Consider the following 10000-nt stretch of genomic DNA (forward strand, 5'->3'; position numbering starts at 1 on the left):
CCCCGCGGGCGAGAGAGCAAGCCAGCAGGGGCTGTCGCCTGCCGCGGCCAGCGACGTCGGGCTGGCCCCTGCAGCGCCTAGCCTCTCCCACGCGGGGGGCAGGCCAGAACGCGGGGGGCCAGGGCCCGAAGGCAGCCCCCCCGCGGGCGAGAGAGCAAGCCAGCAGGGGCTGTCGCCTGCCGCGGCCAGCGACGTCGGGCTGGCCCCTGCAGCGCCTAGCCTCTCCCCCGCAGGGGGCAGGCCAGAACGCGGGGGGCCAGGGCCCGAAGGCAGCCCCCCCGCGGGCGAGAGAGCAAGCCAGCAGGGGCTGTCCGCGCGTCGCGCGGCGCGGCATGGCTGCGGGGGCCGCGCGCGCGCGCCCAAGCGCCCAAGGGCCCCCAAGGGCCCCAGGCCCTCAGGCCCCAGCGCCCCAGCGCCCAGCGCGGGCGGGCGCGCGCGCGCGTGTGGTCTTTGAGGGGCGCCGGCCTGGTGGCTCCCTAAAGAGCAATAAGTGTCATTGCAGCTCTGGCAGGGGGAGACACTACTAGGTCCCAGCTGTCACCCCCCCTCTAAAAAATTCATTTCTTGGTATTTTGAGCTGAAATTTTGCAGAGAGGTTGGCAAAAATCCAATCCACCTTCATTAATTTTCCCAGAATTTTTCGAGGTCGGGAAGTATTTGTTTTAATTTTCCTACCATTAGAAATCGAGTAAATCCGCAAAACTAGGAACCGGCCCGGAATGACCCCAAATTCAGTGGGCAGCCTCATAAAAATATGGCTGATTTTACTGGATTGGTTTCATGTGGAAAGCACGACGTTTTCTTGTAGGAATGCGGGAACCCCGGCAGCTCGCCTGCCGCGGCCAGCGACGTCGGGGACGCTGGCCTGCGCTGTCGAGCCCGCGAGGGCTGTCTCCGCGGCAGGCCCCCCCTGAACGGGGCACGACAGGCCACCGCGCTGGCTCGTCCAGCGTCGACAGTCCCTCGTCCAGGTTTCAGATCGCGCCAAGTCGAACCCATGACCTGCTCAAGCCATCGTGCGCTGCCGAATTCGCATCTGCGTGTAGGCTGCCATTCCACGCGGCAGCCCCTGTTTTCGTCAGCGTGCCCCCCTGACGAATTTTCCTGCCTGGCCCAGTCCAGCGTCCAGCCCCTGTTCGTCGAAAAATCTGCGCTGCTGATTTTCCACGACGAGCCTACTTTCGTCAGCGTGCCCCCCTGACGAATTTTCCTGCCTGGCCCGGCCAGTCCAGCCCCTGTTCGTCGAAAAATCTGCGCTGCCGATTTTCCACGCGGCAGCCCCTGTTTTCGTCAGCGTGCCCCCCTGACGAATTTTCCTGCCTGGCCCGGCCAGTCCAGCCCCTGTTCGTCGAAAAATCTGCGCTGCCGATTTTCCACGCGGCAGCCCCTCTTTTCGTCAGCGTGCCCCCCTGACGAATTTTCCTGCCTGGCCCGGCCGGTCCAGCATCCAGCCCCTGTTCGTCGAAAAATCTGCGCTGCCGATTTTCCACGCGGCAGCCCCTCTTTTCGTCAGCGTGCCCCCCTGACGAATTTTCCTGCCTGGCCCGGCCGGTCCAGCATCCAGCCCCTGTTCGTCGAAAAATCTGCGCTGCCGATTTTCCACGCGGCAGCCCCTGTTTTCCTCAGCGTGCCCCCCTGACGAATGTTCGTCGAAAAATCTGCGCTGCCGATTTTCCACGCGGCAGCCCCTGTTTTCCTCAGCGTGCCCCCCTGACGAATGTTCGTCGAAAAATCTGCGCTGCCGATTTTCCACGCGGCAGCCCCTCTTTTCGTCAGCGTGCCCCCCTGACGAATTTTCCTGCCTGGCCCGGCCGGTCCAGCATCCAGCCCCTGTTCGTCGAAAAATCTGCGCTGCCGATTTTCCACGCGGCAGCCCCTCTTTTCGTCAGCGTGCCCCCCTGACGAATGTTCGTCGAAAAATCTGCGCTGCCGATTTTCCACGCGGCAGCCCCTCTTTTCGTCAGCGTGCCCCCCTGACGAATTTTCCTGCCTGGCCCGGCCGGTCCAGCATCCAGCCCCTGTTCGTCGAAAAATCTGCGCTGCCGATTTTCACCGACGAGCCTACTTTCGTCAGCGTGTCCCCTTGACGAATTTCCCTGCCTGGCCTGGACAGTCCATCTTCCAGCCCATGTTCATCGAAAAATCTGCGCTGCCGATTTCCCCGACGAACCTGCAGCTGCACAAATCTGCGCTGCCGATTTCCCCCCCTGTCGGCATGGCTGCCGCTGCCCCGATGTCCAGACCAACACTCTTTTTTGTCGACTTTGCCGATTTTGTCCGCGCTGCCGATTCCAACACTACCCCCTGCATCCAAACCAGCATTGTTTCGTCAGCTCTTCCCCTGACGATTTTAGCCCTGTAACAAACAGTAGGCCTCCAATCCCGCCAACGGGAGCCAAGTTGATAGGGAAGAGAATTGAATGACGCGCCTGGTCCTCGCACCCCGCCACCCGAGGGGCCTTTTTCCCGGCAGCCTCTGAAAAACTCTAGCTTTCACGGTCCTCGCCGCCCCTCACCACCATGGCAGGTGTCACGGGGTTAAATTTTTCGCAACGAAATTCAACCCAATGCGGCAGTCTAGTCCCGACTAGACTCAGCCTTGCCTCACTCTTTTCGCTCGTGTTTCCCTACGACTATGTGTTTCGCTCACCCAAAGAGGTTCTCACAATAGCTTCGTCGCAAACAAGGAAACCAACACAAGCAAGCACAACAAGATTACAAGAATCCCTCTCAACCTTTATTTATCTCATCAACAAAGGAATACACAACAAGAGTGTGTGTGCTATGCACAAAATCGCAAGCTCCACAACAGAGGCTTGGCAAGCCTATTTATAGACATACATGAGCTGCAGGCTCCCCCCCATTATCCCCCATTTTCGGGACCTAGTGGAGCACTTCCTCCATCCCATGATCCCATGTTTTCAGGACATAGTGGAGCACTACCTCTTACCCATGATCCCATGTTTCCAGGACTTAGTGGCATGGAGAACACCCCAGTTATGCTCCCACGTTTTGCCTCCCATGAAGCTGCCACTTCCCCCATTTCCTGGCTGTCTACTTGGCAGTCCCAACTGCCTGTTCTGCTGCGTCAGCTGCTGACTTAGAAGGTCCAGTATCTAAGCCCCCACATCCATGCCAAGTCGTAGCTCAAAGACTCGCATAGATCATTGCACGCTGCTTGCCGAATTCGTTTCTGCCTATGCAAGGCTGCCGCTGTCCATCGCTGCCGAATTCTAGGCAGTGTGCCTTCGTTGGCGCGTCCCCGCGCCTAGAGCCCTAACAAACCACCCCCACTAGAAGAGTCCGACGCCCTCGTCGGAATAGATGTGAGGTAGTCTTGTATTTGGTCCTCAAATTGCCATAAGTCTGTGTCCTTTTCCCACGAAACCTCCTCATTTTTCTTCCATTTTATCAAGAATTCTGTCCGCCGATTCTTTCGATGCTGGCCGAGTCTACGATGATCCATAATCTTGACAATACCATCGTCAAATTGTTTATGAATCGTAGGAGGAGCCCGTTGCGACTTACTTCTTTTTGGATCCTCATGATCTTCATAAAAAGGCCGCAAGTAACTTACGTGAAAAGTAGGATGAAGCTTCAGCCGTTCGGGCAGCTCCAATCTGTATGCCACAGCCCCTACCTTTTCAATGACCTCAAAAGGCCCGTCATACCTTGGCACCAACCCTCGGTGCTTCGTCGTCCCCACAATTTTCTTCCAAATTTGCGGAGTTAACTTGAGTAACACCTTGTCACCCACACTGAATTCCAGCAATCTTCGCTTTTGATTGGCATATTTGAGCATCCTTTTCCTTGCCTTACGCAAGCTATCTTGGGCTTGCTCAAACAGTTCCTGCCGTTCCATCGCAAACCTGTACGCCGCTGGACTCTTCCCACCCGATATCTGCACTGCAATCTCCGCAGGAGTTTGGGGTTGGGCTCCCAAAACTAGCTCAAACGGACTTGCTTCCGTTGCCGAGGATTTTTGAAGATTATAGCAAAACTGCGCACTATCCAGCAACTCCAGCCAGTTTCGCTGCGTCGCTGTCACGTAGTGTCTCAAATATTCCTCCAGCAAAGCATTTATCCTTTCCGTTTGTCCATCAGTTTGCGGGTGATTGGCAGTCGAAAACTTCAGCCTTGTTCCCATCATGTTGAACAATGTTGTCCAGAATCTACCCGTGAATCTCACATCACGATCACTTACAATGTCTGAAGGTACTCCAAAGTATTTCACCACGTTGCGGTAGAATAATTCAGCGGCCACTTCGGCTGTACACACCGTCGGGGCAGCGACAAACACCGCATACTTAGTGAATCTGTCCACAACAACCATGATTGTGTTCATGCCATCCACCTTTGGAAAACCAACAACGAAATCCATTGAGACCGATACCCAAGGCCTTTCTGGAATCGGCAGCGGCTGTAACAAGCCTGCCTCACGCTGCCTTAACGTCTTGTCTTGTTGGCACACTAGACAAGTCCTGACATAAAGTTCTACATCTTCCTCCATCTTCGGCCAATAATAAGTCTGCGACAGGAGAGCAACCATCCTTTCTCTACCTGGATGTCCAGCCCACTGCGGATCATGAGTCTCCATCAATAAGTGTTTCCGCAGCTCTCCCTTTGGCACGAAGATTCGACCCCCCTTTGCATAGAGTAAGTCTTGTTCCAACCAATACCTCCGTATTGTCCCTTCTTGTACAAGCTCAACCAATTTCTTGTACGCTGCATCCTCCCCCGCAGCTTGACGAAGTCGACACAGCATGTCCGACTCCACCTGAACAATAGCAAGAACAGTAGCGATTACTTCGCGTCTGCTAAGTGCATCCGCAACCTGATTGTGGCTTCCTGGTTTGTGCTTCCATACAAAATCATATTCGGCCAAGAATTCCTGCCACCGAGCTTGTCGCTGCGACAATTTCTTCTGCGTCCAGAAGAATGTGTTGGCAACATTGTCAGTCTTGACAACAAATTTCGGCCCCAACAGATATACTCTCCATATGCCAAGGCAGTGCACTACTGCCGTCATTTCTTTCTCATGCGTCGAGTAATTCTGTTCCGCATCATTTAGCTTCCGACTCTCGAAAGCAACCGGATGTCCATCTTGCACCAGTACTCCACCAATAGCCCTATCCGAAGCATCCGTATGCACTTCAAATGGCTTCTCAAAATCAGGCAGCCCCAAGACTGGAGCTGACGCTACCGCTGTCTTCAGCTTCTCAAAAGCTTGCTGACAGTCAACCGTCCATTCCCATCTCCGACTCTTCTTGAGAAGATCCGAGAGAGGAGTTGTCTTCTTGCTATAACCCTCAATGAATCGTCTGTAGTAGTTTGCAAGCCCCAAAAATGATCTCAATTCCGGGACAGATTTTGGTGCTGTCCATTCAACAATGGCTTGAATCTTCCTTGGATCCATCTTCACTTGTCCTTCCCCAATCAAGTGGCCTAGGAACATAATTTCAGCTTTTGCAAACTCACACTTTTCTCTCTTTACATACAATTCATATTCTCTCAACCTACTTAGGACTTTAGAGAGATGAGTTACATGATCTTCAATGCCTCTACTATAGATTACAATGTCATCTAAGTAGACTACAACAAAATTGTCTAAGAAATCATATAACACGTCATTCATTAGATTACAAAATGTTGCTGGAGCATTTGTTAGGCCAAATGGCATAACTAGAAACTCATAGGAGCCATACCTTGTCACACAAGTAGTTTTATGCTCATCACCATCAGCAACCCGCACTTGCCAATACCCCGATCGCAAGTCCAATTTTGTAAAGATTGAGGCTCCACACAATCTGTCCATCAAATCCTGAATTAAAGGAACAGGATATTTGTTTTTGATTGTTACCTTGTTGAGTGCTCGGTAGTCCACACACATGCGAAGGCTTCCATCCGCCTTCTTTTGAAACAAAACCGGAGCACCATACGGAGCCTTGGAAGGCCGGACAAACCCTGAGTCAATCAGCTCTTCCAATTGTTTCCTCAATTCTGCCAATTCCCTTGGCGACATTCGGTAAGGGGCTTGAGATGGTGGCTTTGCCCCTGGCACCAGCTCAATTCGATGGTCAATGGCCCTCCTAGGCGGGAGTTTCTTGGGTAGCTGAGGCGGCATCACATCTTCGAATTGCTGCAGCACGCTAGCAATTTCTTTCGGCACCTCACCACAATGGTCTGCCTTCTCGTCAACTATTGTTGCCAGAAACACTTCCCCTCCTTTCCGCAATGCTTTATCAATAGCAATTGCCGAGACCAAGCTCTTCCCCTTTTTCACCACATTCGCAGCTGCGACATTACAACATGGGACGAAACAAGGGCATCCCTCACTTGCAATCATCATTCCATTGAGATAAGGCATCAAGACAACCTTGGCTTTTCGTAAGAAATCTAGGCCAAGAATAATATCGTAATCGTCAAGATTTACGACCAGCACATCATGCTTACCTCTCCACTGATCCAGCGTTATCGGCACATCGTAAGACATCCCAGCAATCCTCTGTGCCTTTGAGTTTACTGCCTTCATGGATGTGTGGCTGTCACTCAGCCGCAGGCCAAGTTCTTTCACCAGCCGATCTGCCACAAACGTGTGCGTTGCACCTGAATCCAGCATAGCATTCACGTCTTTGCCATTTACCACAATCTTCACATACATTAGATTGTCCGTAGCCCCTGACTTCCCTTTCCGCAGTGCATCAATCCTTGCCAAGTCTCTATCGACAGGGCGGGATTCAGCAGCCCCATCCCCTGATTTAGCTACCAGGCAGTTTATCACACGCATAGGGTTGACGTGCGTAACTACCCCTTCCCCCTCATCGCTATCCCCAGCCCGAATAGCATTCAACTTCTCCCTCTTTGGACATTCCCTCGCAAAGTGAGGACCATCACAAATGAAGCAAGTAAAGTTCGGTTTAGTACTCTTACCTTGTGCACCCATAAACTTGGCCTTGCCCTTCTCCGCGGCAGTAGCCCTCGATGCACCCCCACCGAACTTCTTCCTCGTTCTTTCCTCCTTGTTTCTTCCCTTAGACTTGAAGGAGGTTGATGTATAGCCCTCTCTAGTAGTTGATTTAAAATCAATCAAACTGTCCGCAGCAGCAATAGCGGAGGACAGATCCTTTACATTCTGTCGCCTTAGTTCCGCTTGCGCCCAAGTTTGCAATCCGGACATGAAGTTGAATAGCCTGTCCTCCTCGGACATATTCTCGATGTCGAGAATCAAAGAACTGAAAGACTTAACATAATCACGAACTGACCTGTCATGTTTGAGTCTTTTAAGTTCCTCCCGCGCAATCCACGACGTGTTGTTCGGAAGGAACTGCTCTTTCAGCTCTTGCTTGAGACAATCCCACGTCTCAATCTTTGGACGTCCAGCACTTAAGTCCTCTTTGGTTCTCGTTCGCCACCAAAGCTTCGCATCACCCGTGAGATACATCACGGTAAGATCCACTTGTTCAGCCGCGCCAATCTTCGCAACACTAAAGTATTGTTCCATATCCCACAAGAAATTCTCCAGCTCTTTGGAACTTCTTGCTCCACCAAAACACTTTGGTTCAGGCACTTTAGGTTTCGAATTACTTACCCCAATAGGAGCGTTTGTCACTGCCCTCTTTAGAATGGCAATCGTCTCTTCGGCAGCAGCCAATCGTTCACTCGATTCTGCCGCAAGAGAAATATACAGGCTCTCAGCCCTTTCAGCGCTTTCCATAGCTTCCTTCAAGCGATCCATAATAGAACGTTCTTCGTCTTCTTCATCCGACCCTATCAAAGTCTCAAGACGCGTCAACCGTTCCCGAATAGCTTCCATGACTTCTGCTGCACGTTGTTAGAATCAACCGTGCTCTGATACCAATTGTCACGGGGTTAAATTTTTCGCAACGAAATTCAACCCAATGCGGCAGTCTAGTCCCGACTAGACTCAGCCTTGCCTCACTCTTTTCGCTCGTGTTTCCCTACGACTATGTGTTTCGCTCACCCAAAGAGGTTCTCACAATAGCTTCGTCGCAAACAAGGAAACCAACACAAGCAAGCACAACAAGATTACAAGAATCCCTCTCAACCTTTATTTATCTCATCAACAAAGGAATACACAACAAGAGTGTGTGTGCTATGCACAAAATCGCAAGCTCCACAACAGAGGCTTGGCAAGCCTATTTATAGACATACATGAGCTGCAGGCTCCCCCCCATTATCCCCCATTTTCGGGACCTAGTGGAGCACTTCCTCCATCCCATGATCCCATGTTTTCAGGACATAGTGGAGCACTACCTCTTACCCATGATCCCATGTTTCCAGGACTTAGTGGCATGGAGAACACCCCAGTTATGCTCCCACGTTTTGCCTCCCATGAAGCTGCCACTTCCCCCATTTCCTGGCTGTCTACTTGGCAGTCCCAACTGCCTGTTCTGCTGCGTCAGCTGCTGACTTAGAAGGTCCAGTATCTAAGCCCCCACATCCATGCCAAGTCGTAGCTCAAAGACTCGCATAGATCATTGCACGCTGCTTGCCGAATTCGTTTCTGCCTATGCAAGGCTGCCGCTGTCCATCGCTGCCGAATTCTAGGCAGTGTGCCTTCGTTGGCGCGTCCCCGCGCCTAGAGCCCTAACAGCAGGCCTCTAATCCCACCCATCAGCAGTTGTAGCCGATAGGGCAGTGATTTGAATGACGCGTCGCGGGCCGCCGGGTCATCTCACCCGGCCATTAATTGGAGCGTTTTTGGCTGGCCGAGGATGGGGGGATGGATCTCTTCTTCCGAAAAAGCAAACAGTACATCGGGAGTTATGTTGACGGGGCATGGAATTGAATGACCCGTCGCGGGCCGCCGGGTCATCTCACCCGGCCATCCCGGGGAGCGTTTTTCCCGGCAGCATCGGGGAAACTCTTGCTTTCACTGCCCGCTGCCCAAGTCCCCACTCGCATCGGCCCCCCGCGCCAACAAGCCAACGCTGCCGAATCGGCAGACACTGCTGCCGAGTCTGCCGACACTGCCCCGCGGGCTGCCACTGCCCCAGTGTCTAAACCAGCGGTCTTTCTCATCGAGCCTTGGACTATCCAGTCCGTCCTGACTCATCGCCAGCACCTGCTGCCGATTCTGCCGACTTTGCCGATTTTCTCGGCGCTGCCGATTCCAACACTGCGCCCACCGTGTCTGAACCAGCGCTGTTTCCTCAGCGTGTCCCCTCGACGAATTTTCCTGCCTGGCCTGGACAGTCCACCGTCCAGCCCGTGTTCGTCGAAAAATCTGCGCTGCCGATTCTGCCGACTTTGCCGATTTCGTCGGCGCTGCCGATTCCACCACTGCCCGCCGTGCCTGAACCAGCGCTGTTTCGTCAGCGTGTCCCCTCGACAAATTTTCCTGCCTGGCCTGGACAGTCCATCGTCCAGCCCATGTTCGTCGCAAAATCTGCGCTGCCGATTTTCCCCGACGAACCTGCAGCCGCACAAATCTGCGCTGCCGAATCTGCCGACACTGTCCCGCGGGCTGCCACTGCCCCAGTGTCTAAACCAGCAGTCTTTCTCGTCGAGCCTTGGACTATCCAGCCCGTCCAGACCCATCGCCAGCACCCGCTGCCGATTCTGCCGACTTTGCCGATTTCGTCGGCGCTGCCGATTCCAACACTGCCCGCCGTGCCTGAACCAGCGCTGTTTCGTCAGCGTGTCCCCTCGATGAATTTTCCTGCATGGCCCGGCCAGTCCAGCGTCCAGCCCATGTTCGTCGAAAAATCTGCGCTGCCGATTCTGCCGACTTTGCCGATTTCGTCGGCGCTGCCGATTCCAACACTGCCCCCCGTGCCTGAACCAGCGCTGTTTCGTCAGCGTGTCCCCTCGACAAATTTTCCTGCCTGGCCTGGACAGTCCATCGTCCAGCCCATGTTCGTCGAAAAATCTGCGCTGCCGATTTTCCCCGACGAACCTGCAGCCGCACAAATCTGCGCTGCCGAATCTGCCAACACTGTCCCGCGGGCTGCCACTGCCCCAGTGTCTCAACCTGCGG

The sequence above is a fragment of the Populus nigra genome, chromosome 2, assembly GCF_951802175.1.
Source record: "Populus nigra chromosome 2, ddPopNigr1.1, whole genome shotgun sequence".
Lineage (NCBI taxonomy): Eukaryota > Viridiplantae > Streptophyta > Magnoliopsida > Malpighiales > Salicaceae > Populus > Populus nigra.